The 10289-nt window shown below is 43.8% G+C and overlaps 1 non-coding gene and 1 pseudogene across 1 annotated transcript; both read right to left on the bottom strand.

Moving 5' to 3' along the window:
• Window positions 1-8059: 8059 nt before the first annotated feature.
• LOC142654411 (U2 spliceosomal RNA) lies at window positions 8060-8243 on the bottom strand. Its single transcript, XR_012849031.1, has one exon. It is a non-coding gene; the product is annotated as a U2 spliceosomal RNA (small nuclear RNA).
• Window positions 8244-9023: 780 nt separating this feature from the next.
• On the bottom strand, window positions 9024-9089 carry LOC142654744 (U2 spliceosomal RNA; annotated as a pseudogene).
• Window positions 9090-10289: the final 1200 nt, after the last annotated feature.

The raw sequence follows: 10289 nt of genomic DNA, 5'->3' as shown, positions 1-10289 counted from the left end.
AATAACTTACCTGCTCCAGTCGCCGCCTCTCCCTCCGGTCCATCCGCTCCATCCGCTCCGTCTGCTGCCGCTGCTCCATGTGCACAAGTCCGGAAGCCGCGACCGGAAGTAGTAATCTTACTGTCCGGCCGCGACTTCCGGTCCACAGGAAAATGGCGCCGGACGGCGCGCATTTCAAATTGAACTGTGTGGGAGCGGCGCATGCGCCGTTCCCACACAGCGGCGTACACGAAAGTGTATTGAACGGGCCCCGTTCGCAGTCCCTTTGGGACTGGAGCTGCCGTATTCCATGTCTGTATGTGTCGTTAATCGACACATACAGAAATGGAAAAAAAAATGGCAGCCCCCATAGGGAAGAAAAAGTGTAAAAATAAAAAAAAGTAACACACAAACACACAAATTAATCCAAACGTTTTTAATAAAGCACTAACATCTTTAACATATTAAAAAAAAAATTGTGGTGACACTGTTCCTTTAACCCTTTCACGACCAAGGACGAAAATGCACGTCCTGGTCGGCTGCTAGTTCCCGCACCAGGACGTGCATTTTCGTCCGCATTTCAAACTGTCACTCTGTGTAAACACAGAGTGACAGACCCGCGCTGACAGCTGTCCTAGACAGCTGAGACATCAGTCTCGCCGGACAGCGGACCATCGCCGCTGCTTTCGGCAGTTAACCCCTTAAGTGCGGCGACGGATTGCAGTTGTCGCATTGTCCCGCAACAAATAAGCCCTCACATGACTCCGGTGGTGAAAAAATAAAAAAGTTCTGGCTTTCAGAATATGGCGATGCAAAATGTTCCAAAAGCGGATAAGATCGGGTGCCATTTATCAGTGCGACACTGGCCACATATCTATGAAATATTATTTATTTACCCCATTATTATACCCTCTTATTATACCCTGATGTACCCCGCACAGATTACATATACCCTGATGTACCCCGCACAGATTACATATACCCTGATGTACCCCGCACAGATTACACATGCCCCCCACATTATAAACTGAAATACCAGCGAAACCCAAATCAGAAAAACTACCAAGCAAAATCTGCGCTCCAAAAGCAAAATGGCGTCCCTCCCTTCTGAGCCCTGCAGCGTGCCAAAGCAGCAGTTTGCGCCCACACATACGGCGTCGCCATACCCGAGAGAACCCGCTTAACGTTTTATGAGGTATTTGTCTTCTGTGGCACAAACTGGGCACAACATATTATGCACTAAAATGGCATATCAGTGGAAAATTGCAATTTTCACTTTGAACTATCCGCTGTGCATTAACCCCTTTGCGCACTATGACTTAATTGCCCGTCATGGTGCGGCGGTTGATGTATGGAGCCGGCTCACGTTCTGAGCCCGCTCCATACGCTGCGGGTGTCGGCTGTGTATTACAGCAGGCCCCCTCGGTAGTAACGGACAGGTACAGCGATCGCTCTGTTACAGAAGCCTGTAAGAATAACAATATACTGCAATACATTAGTATTGCAGTGTATTGTACCAGTGATCCAATGATCGCTGGATCAAGTCCCCTAAGGGGATTGATTAATAAAATGTGTAGAAGAATTATAGTTATTAGTAGTGAGAATTTTTTTTTTTAAAGTTAAAAAAACAAAACACCTTTTCGCATTTTTCTTCTAAAGTAATGTAAAAAAAATTGAACAAAATTGGTATTGCTACGTCCGTAAAAGTCTGAACTATTACAATAGACCAATATTTAATTTGCACAGTGCACACCTTAAAAAAATGTAATAATTGAAACCGCCAAAATCGCATTTTTTTTTTTTTTGTCACCTTCGCTCTAAAAAAAAAATGTAATACAACTTTTGAATCACTTTTTATGTACCAAAAAATGGTACCAATAAAAACTGCAGCTCCTCCCGCAAGAAATAAGCCCTCACACCACTCTATTGATGGAAAAATAAAAAAGTTATGGCTCTTGGAAAGCGGGGAGGGAAAATCTAAAATAAGAAAGCAAAAACTGGATCAGTCCTGAAAGGGTTAATTCATTTCTAATGAAAAAATGTATGACCCCATGTGGGGTATTTCCGTACTCGGGAGAAATTGCTTTATAAAAAATGGTTGTTTTTTTCCTCCTTTATCCCTTGTGAAAATGAGAAAATGCAACATTTTAGTGGAAAAAATTTTGATATTAATTTTCGCGCCCTAATTCTAATAAACTCTGCAAAAGACCCGTGGGGTGTAAATGCTCACTATACCCCTAGAAAAATTCCTTGAAGGTTTTTCCAAAATGGGGTCACTTTTGGGGGGTTTCCACTGTTTTGGTCCCTCCAGTGCATTGCAGATGCGACATGGCACCGAAAACCATTCCAGCAATATCATAAATCCAAATCTCGCTCCTTCCCTTCTGAGCCCTGCTGTGGGTCCAAACAACAGTTTATTACCACATATGGGGTATTGTCGTAATCGGGAGACATTGCTTTACAAATGTTGGGGTGCATTTTCTTCGTTATTCCTTGTAAATAATAAAAATTTCTATGTTTCAGAAAAAAAGTACATTTTAATTTTTACAGACTAATTCCAATATATTTAGCGAAAAACCTGTGTGGTCAAAATGCTAACTATGCCCCTAGATAAATACCTTAAGGGGTCTAGTTTTCGAAATGGGGTCATTTATGGGCAGTTTCTATCGTTCTGGCAGCTCAAAGCTTCTCCAAATGTACAGTGGGGCCTAAAACATTTTCAAGCAAAATATGAGTCCTGAAAGCCTCCGGGTGCTCCTTTCTTTTGGGGCCCTGCCGTGTGTCCAAACAACGCATTAGGGCCACAATGTGGGTATTTTTGAAAACAGGAGAAAGAGGGTGATAGATTTCGGGGTGTGTTTCTTCATTTTCATGTTCGCTTTACAAAGAAATCGGTCTTCAAACAAATACTTTTATGAAAAAAGTGAAATTTTTTTTTTTTTCACCTGATATGCATTAAATTTAGCCAAGAACTGTGGGGTAAAAATAATTACTATAAACCTAAATAATTACGTTATGGGGTCTAGTTTTCGAAATGGGGTAGTTTATGGGGAGTTTCTATCATTCTGGTAGCTCAAAGCCTCTCCAAATGTACAGTGGGGCCTAAAACATTTTCAAGCAAAATATGAGTCCTGAAAGCCTCCGGGTGCTCCCTCCCTTTCGGGCCCTGTCGTGTGTCCAAGCAATGCATTAGGGTCACAATGGGGGCATTTTTGAAAACAGGAGAAACAGGGTGATATATTTTGGGGTGTGTTTCTTCATTCTCATGGTCGCTTTACACAGAAATCGGTCTTCAAAGTGATACTTTTATGAAAAAAGTGTTTTTTGTTTTTTTTTCACCTGCTATGCATTAAATTTAGCAAAAAACTGTGGGGTCAAAGTACGCACTACACCCCTAGAAAAATACCTTAAGAGGTCTAGTTTTCTAAATGGGGTCGTTTATGGGGAGATTCTATTGCTCTGGTAGCTCAAAACCTCTCCAAATGTACAGTGGGGCCTAAAACATTTTCAAGCAAAATATGAGTCCTGAAAGCCTCCGGGTGTTCCCTCCCTTTCGGGCCCTGTCGTGTGTCCAAGCAATGCATTAGGGTCACAATGGGGGCATTTTTGAAAACAGGAGAAACAGGGTGATATATTTTGGGGTGTGTTTCTTCATTCTCATGGTCACTTTACACAGAAATCGGTATTCAAAGTGATACTTTTATGAAAAAAGTGAAATTATATTTTTTTACACCTGATTTGCATGAATTCTTACAAAAAAACTGTGGGGTCAAAATACTTACAACACCCCTTAATAAATACCTTAAGGGGTGTAGTTTTCAAAATGGGGTCACTTGTGGGGGTTTCCACCATTCTGACACCTATGAGCCTCTGAAAACCTGGTTTGGTGCAGGAAAACAAAATGTACTTCAAAATGTATAAAATGATTACTAAATTTGTAAGTCTTCCAAATTGCTCAAAAAAATATTTTTTTTTTTCAAAAGTGCTGACAAAATAGAGTAAAGAGATGGAAATATATATTTAATTAAAAAAATTGTGCAGTATGTGTGTACATATGTGACATATTGCAGTTAAAATTAGGGAAAAATGATAATTTTTACAAAATTTCTTCAATTTCTCTATTTTTTAATTAATTTCCGCAAATCGTATCAGTCTACTTTTACCACTAAAATAAAGTACAACATGTGACGAAAAAACAATGTCAGAATTACTTGGATATTCAAAACTTTCACAGAGTTATTCTCTGATAAAGTCAGACATACCAGATTTGACAAATCTGGCTTGGTCATTAAGGTACAAACATGCCCGGTCATTAAGGAGTTAAAGAAGAAACGCGAACACTTCTCATCCTGTTCCATTTTTCCCAACTTTGCTCTGAAAATAATATTCCTCCCCTTTTCAGACAATTTTTTTTTAATTTCCCTTCTCACACCCACAATTTCATCCTCAACATCCATTCCTTCCTCTCTCATTCTATATAGAAACCTCAATCTCGCATTCAGTTTAACATAATTTCTCCTTCTAATTGTACTTGCCTTATACCCAACAGTTTTGAAAAAAGACTTTGTCTTACATTTCACCCACTCCCACCACAAAAGTATATCCCCAAATTCACTTTGTTTTTCACACCACACTGCATACAAACGTTCATACTGCTCCCTAACATCTAAATGACTTATGTTGAGCTTCCACAATCCTTTCCCATACGTACCACATCAACCCCACAGAACAATGCATCATGGTTCGAATACATTACAGGCTTCTGCCTATAGCTTACCGACTTCACATTTTCAGACAGTAAACAATAATCTAATTTGGAATGAATACCCCCTCTATCAGAATGATATGTTTTAATTCTGGGTCAATTCTACACAGATTCTGAATATCCCCCAACCTAAAATCACAAATTAAATCAGACAAAATTTTCCCAGACACATCAAAAGAACGTTTAGACAGATCACAATTCATATCCCCAATAATGATAACAGGCATTCTACCCTGAACATAAAATTACATTTTTTCAAATAATGCTGCCCTTTCATTTTTATTTGCGGACGCATAAACATTAATTAATTTAAATTTCACATTATTATATTTTAATATTGCGGATACACACCTCCCCTCCTCTACTATAATGTAACTATCTAGAATAATTTCTTCAGATTTTATCAAAATTCCCACCCCATCATTTTTATTACTCACACTTCCAGACCACACCGCACTCCCACATTGCCATTCGTCAGGACTTATCGCACATTCAATGCCACACTCCTGCAAACAAAAAATAGACGCATTTTCCTGCCTAAGAAAACTTAAAATTGCAGTTCTCCTAGCCTTGTTCTTAAAGACCCTCACATTCTGTGAACAAATAATAAAACCCATTGCACCAAAAAGTCAGCAGTTCCCAGTTATTGCCTTACCATACCCAGGCTCTGACTTCCTCACTTCCTGCAAGACTCTGAGGAAAAATAAACTTTACAGGCATATTAAACACCAAAACTTAAACATAACAAAAAGCTTATACAGTTGCATAACTTTTAGCCACTTTAATCAGAATCTGGGTCCTGTGCCTGTAACGCATCAAACGGGTTTTTGTCAGCTTCAGAGACCGCCTCCGAACTCGTCTCACCACCATTTTTTTGGGCGGATCTTCTTCTTCTTTTGGTCTCCACTTGTACAAACTCATCACTGTCTTCGATCTCATTTTTTTGTTTCCCACCACCCTCCCTGTGACACAAACTAGTCTCATTGCTTGATGAGAACATCTCAATGTTCGCCGGATCCGAGGGGTGAACTGGACTCACTACTCCCTCAATTACCTCCTCCAGTTGGCGGATAACGTCCTCCATTTGTGTTTCCTCCACAAGACTGGGCACTGCAGGTTCTACCGCTGCTGCAACATCCTGGGCTGCATTTTCCTCTCTGGCCACTTCTCTCTGGACTCTCTCCATTTCTCTTTCCACTTCAGCCTCACTCTGTCTGGAGGCCGCCTCCCTTCCAATTTGCATACTTCTGCTCCACGCCTCCTCCCTCCTTTGTATGACAGCTGGGCAATCTCTGTACAGGTGGGTGTCGGCTCCACACAAATCACACACTCTGCCTTGGGTGCAACTTCCAGCATGGTGTCCAACTTTCTTGCAGTTTCTGCACACCTGGCCTTTCTCACAACTATCTTTTGTGTGGCCAAACTGAAAACAATTGCGGCAAAAGGTTGGCTGTCCAGCATAGGTGATATAGCCCCTGAACCCTGCAACAGAGAAATTTGCAGGAGGGTGCATGAAGCCTCCCACACAAGTAGAGTCCATTCTGAAGCGGACAAAAAACCTGAGCTTACAATTGTAAATGCACAACACATTAGTGAGTTTGTCCCCACCACGCACATGTTCACAAAAGTGTTTCAGAAAGTTCTCAATCAGGTCCACACTTATATAGGGGTTGTATACATGGACAACTACCATCTTCTCCTGCAGCCCAAACAACGGTGTTACTTTTATCCCGGCCAGCAATGAGTCATTTGCATAAGTTCTCAGCTATTCAAAAACATGTAGACACCTTCCCCCATTTTCAAAAGTGACTTCGTAAATACCTCTCCGTGGGAACTCATTCACACTGAAGATTTCCTCCTTATGGACTCCGATCTTCCTCATCATGATATCCCGAATCAGGTATACGACATTGTTCATTAGCATGTCCGTGGGACTCACCTCCAAACGAATAGTATTCTTTCCAGCCATGATGCACCTGTCAGTCGTAGACCACAGAAATAGAAATTCCTCCTGCTCCGGAAGTCGCCCAAGAACTCGCACCCCCAGCTACATCAGGACGAACCTTGATCGTAGCCAAAAGGCCGAGAAGCGATAACCCGAATGTGGCGCGCCTTGACAGAGCCTGCCCAATACTGCTGTTCACCCCTTGCAGCGATTCAGCCTACTCCTAGGCACTTCCATGGGGCCCTGCCGACTCACACAGGCAGCCAGGCGGAAGGTGAAAATAGGCCACAGAGGAAGCTAGACAGGCTTTGCTTCTTTTGCTTGCACCACAATGCTGTGCCGAAAGCAGGGGAATCTACATAAAAACGCCTTCCTGGCAACGCCCAAGTGCCCTCCTGTCGTGCAGACAAACGCTAGCAGCAGCAGCAGTAAGTGCTTGCCCACAGCCACCCCTTCTCCCTTCACGCCTTCGATCACCTGCAATACAGTGCCTGCTGACCAGCACTGACCAACACTGCCTGGGCCCAGGCTTGTCTGTCTGAGGTCCCATTATGAGGTCATAAAGCTTGCTCTCAGTTCTTAGGGCTCCACTATGACACACGCAAAGTTCCATCACAACCTTATATTAGATGTTGCTGCTCAGTCAGTCACTCAGTGTTGCCTAGGAGGGCAACACTGCAACATGTGCCCCCCGTGTTGTCTGCACAGCTAGCTAGCTGCCTCCAGGAGGCCACAAGAGGGAGACAGGGGACTGCAAAATGGCAAATAGGCATCCTCCAACTTTACAGACACCTTCTTCTCCTTCCTCCTACAACCTCCATCCTTGCACAGTTTGTTATTCTTCCAGGTAACATAGTAACAAATCCAAATTGCTGCTCTCTTTGTAGGCAAGCAAGGGTTTGTTGCAACTTCAATTCTTACTTCTTTGAAATGTAGGGAGGACAGCTCATTCCATCACATCCATATAGTGTACACAGTTAGGTCCATTGTGGCGGCTGCAATAGCTGCTTGCTGTTCCCCTACTCCACTCTTCCACTATTCCACTACTTGACTGTGGTGCTGCATCAATCAGTGGCTGTGGGTTGACTGAGTGACTGGCTGGCTCAGGTGCAGCTCTTTAACTTGGTGGAAGGTGAATGAGCTGTTCCAAATTGAAATGCTGGAACACAGAAACACACACAACACAAGAGGTGGCAATCTGTTAATGAAGTCATTTAATAATTAGGTCATTCATTAGCACACATGACAAAAATGCATTGTACAACAGGCGTTCAAATAATGGAATTTAAGGAGATATCCAATGTGCAAGAAACAAACAATGGCAAATGTAAAAGGCACTTTTCAAATCTGATTTTAGTGACTGGTTTAGGAAAGGGTGCACTGGTCCTGGAGATACTGCAATACCAGGTCAATGCGCGAAGTGGACAGAGCAAGCTCTATTTCCATCACCCTGTTCTAAAAATCCATTTAATATGTGGTCCCCAGATAGGAAACGTATAAGATATTAAACTAATAAGAACAGATTTTATATTTTTATTTTTTTTGAAAGCCCAAGCCGTGCTTTCTATCACCCAAGTGCATAAAAAGTGCAGAGGAGCCACACAAAAAGTGCACAAGGATGCGGTCTATCGCAGCCCTTCTCTTAAAAGAGAGAGGCCCCGCATAACCATTCCCCGACCCTCCAAACCATAGGCCTAGAGGATCAAGGATCGATGATCTCCCCCCGCCGAAGCTTAGGGAGACCCAAACACACTCCTAGGCTTCTACCTGGGCTGCCACCCCAGTGTCCACCTAGGAGCCTGCATACAGGTTGCACCTCCCCTCCGAAGAAGGGAGGCCGGGTTGCAGGGGAAAACGGAACCAGATGGCCACACATTTTCCCCTTAGACCTCAGGAGGGTCCCAAAAGGGCACCGCATCCCAAAATCCTTGTGACAAACACACAGTGAAAAAACAAAATTAAATAAGTGGATGTGCGCTGTGATACAGCCTGGACATCCGCCAGGTATAAAAAAAAATTGCTCATCTCCCAGCCGGGAGAATAAAGAGTTGTGCTCAGAAGTGTGAAAGAGGAGTGCGTGCAAATGTGCCTTTACTCAGTGGGATCCCACCCCTAGTGAGTTAGGGCACCCCAGGGTCACCAGCCCTGGGGCACATAGCAACTCGGGCTTCCAAACTACCCGACCTCCTGACCTCGATCCGGCGGTCGCCTGGTCACCTACAAATGATACCTTTAAACGAAGTGCGTACACCAGAGCGATGACCGTTGTGGTTCCCTGCCCTCACCTCGGCGTTCTGTCATCCCTCCTACGATGGCCCATCAACCACCGGCAGGGATGATTACTAACCTCAGCTTTAGCAGGTACTACACTTGATCTTAGCCAAAAGGCCGAGAAGCGATAACCCGAAAGTGGCGCGTGTTGGCAGAGCCTGGCCAATACTGCTGTTCACCCCCTTGCAGCGATTCAGCCTACTCCTAGGCACCTCCATGGGGCCCTGCCGGCTCACACACTCACACAAGCAGCCAGGCAGGCAGGCGGGAGGTGAAAAAAGGCCAGAGAGGAAGCTAGACAGGCTTTGCTTCTTTTGCTTGCACCACAATGCTGTGCGGAAAGCGGAGGAATCTACATAAAAACGCCTTCCTGGCAATGCCCAGATGCCCTCCTGCCGTGCAGACAAACGCTAGCAGCAGCAGCAATTGCATGCCCACAGCCACCCCTTCTCCCTTCACGCCTTCGATCACCTGCAATACAGTGCTTGCTGACCAACACTGCCTGAGCCCAGGCTTGTCTGTCTGAGGTCCCATTATGATGTCATAAAGCTTGCTCTCACTTCTTAGGGCCCCACTATGACACGCGCAAAGTTCCGTCAGAAACTTATATTAGACGTTGCTGCTCAGTCAGTCACTCAGTGTTGCCTAGGAGGGCTACACTGCAACATGTGCCCCCCGTGTTGTCTGCACAGCTAGCTAGCTGCCTCCAGGAGGCCACAAGAGGGAGACAGGGGACTGCGAAATGGCAAATAGGCATCATCCCCAAACTTTATGGACACCTTCTTCTCCTTCCTCCTACAACCTCCATCCTTGCACAGTTTGTTATTCTTCCTGGTAACATAGTAACAAATCCAAATTGGTGGTCTCTTTGTAGGCAAGGGTTTGTTGCAACTTCAATTCTTACTTCTTTGAAATGTAGGGAGGAGAGCTCATTCCATCACATCCATATAGTATACACAGGTAGGTCCATTGTGGCGGCTGCTTTAATGGCTGCTCCCCTACTCCACTCCACTATTCCACTAGTTGACGGTGCTGCTGCATCAATCAGTGGCTGTGGGTTGACTGAGTGACTGGCTTGCTTAGGTGCAGCTCTTTAAGGTGAATGAGCTATTCCAAATTCAAATGCTGGAAACACACACAACACAAGAGGTGGAAATCTGTTAATGAAGTCATTTAATAATTAGGTCATTCATTAGCACACATGACAAAAATGCATTGTACAACAGGCGTTCAAATAATGGGATTAAAGGAGAGATCCAATGTGCAAGAAACAAACAATGGCAAATGCAAAAAGCACTTTTCAAATCTGATTTTAGTGACTGGTTTAGG

Source organism: Rhinoderma darwinii, chromosome 5, assembly GCF_050947455.1.
Source record: "Rhinoderma darwinii isolate aRhiDar2 chromosome 5, aRhiDar2.hap1, whole genome shotgun sequence".
Classification (NCBI taxonomy): Eukaryota; Metazoa; Chordata; class Amphibia; order Anura; family Rhinodermatidae; genus Rhinoderma; species Rhinoderma darwinii.
The sequence above is the reverse complement of the archived record's forward strand: the minus strand, read 5'-3'. Positions and strand labels throughout refer to the sequence as shown.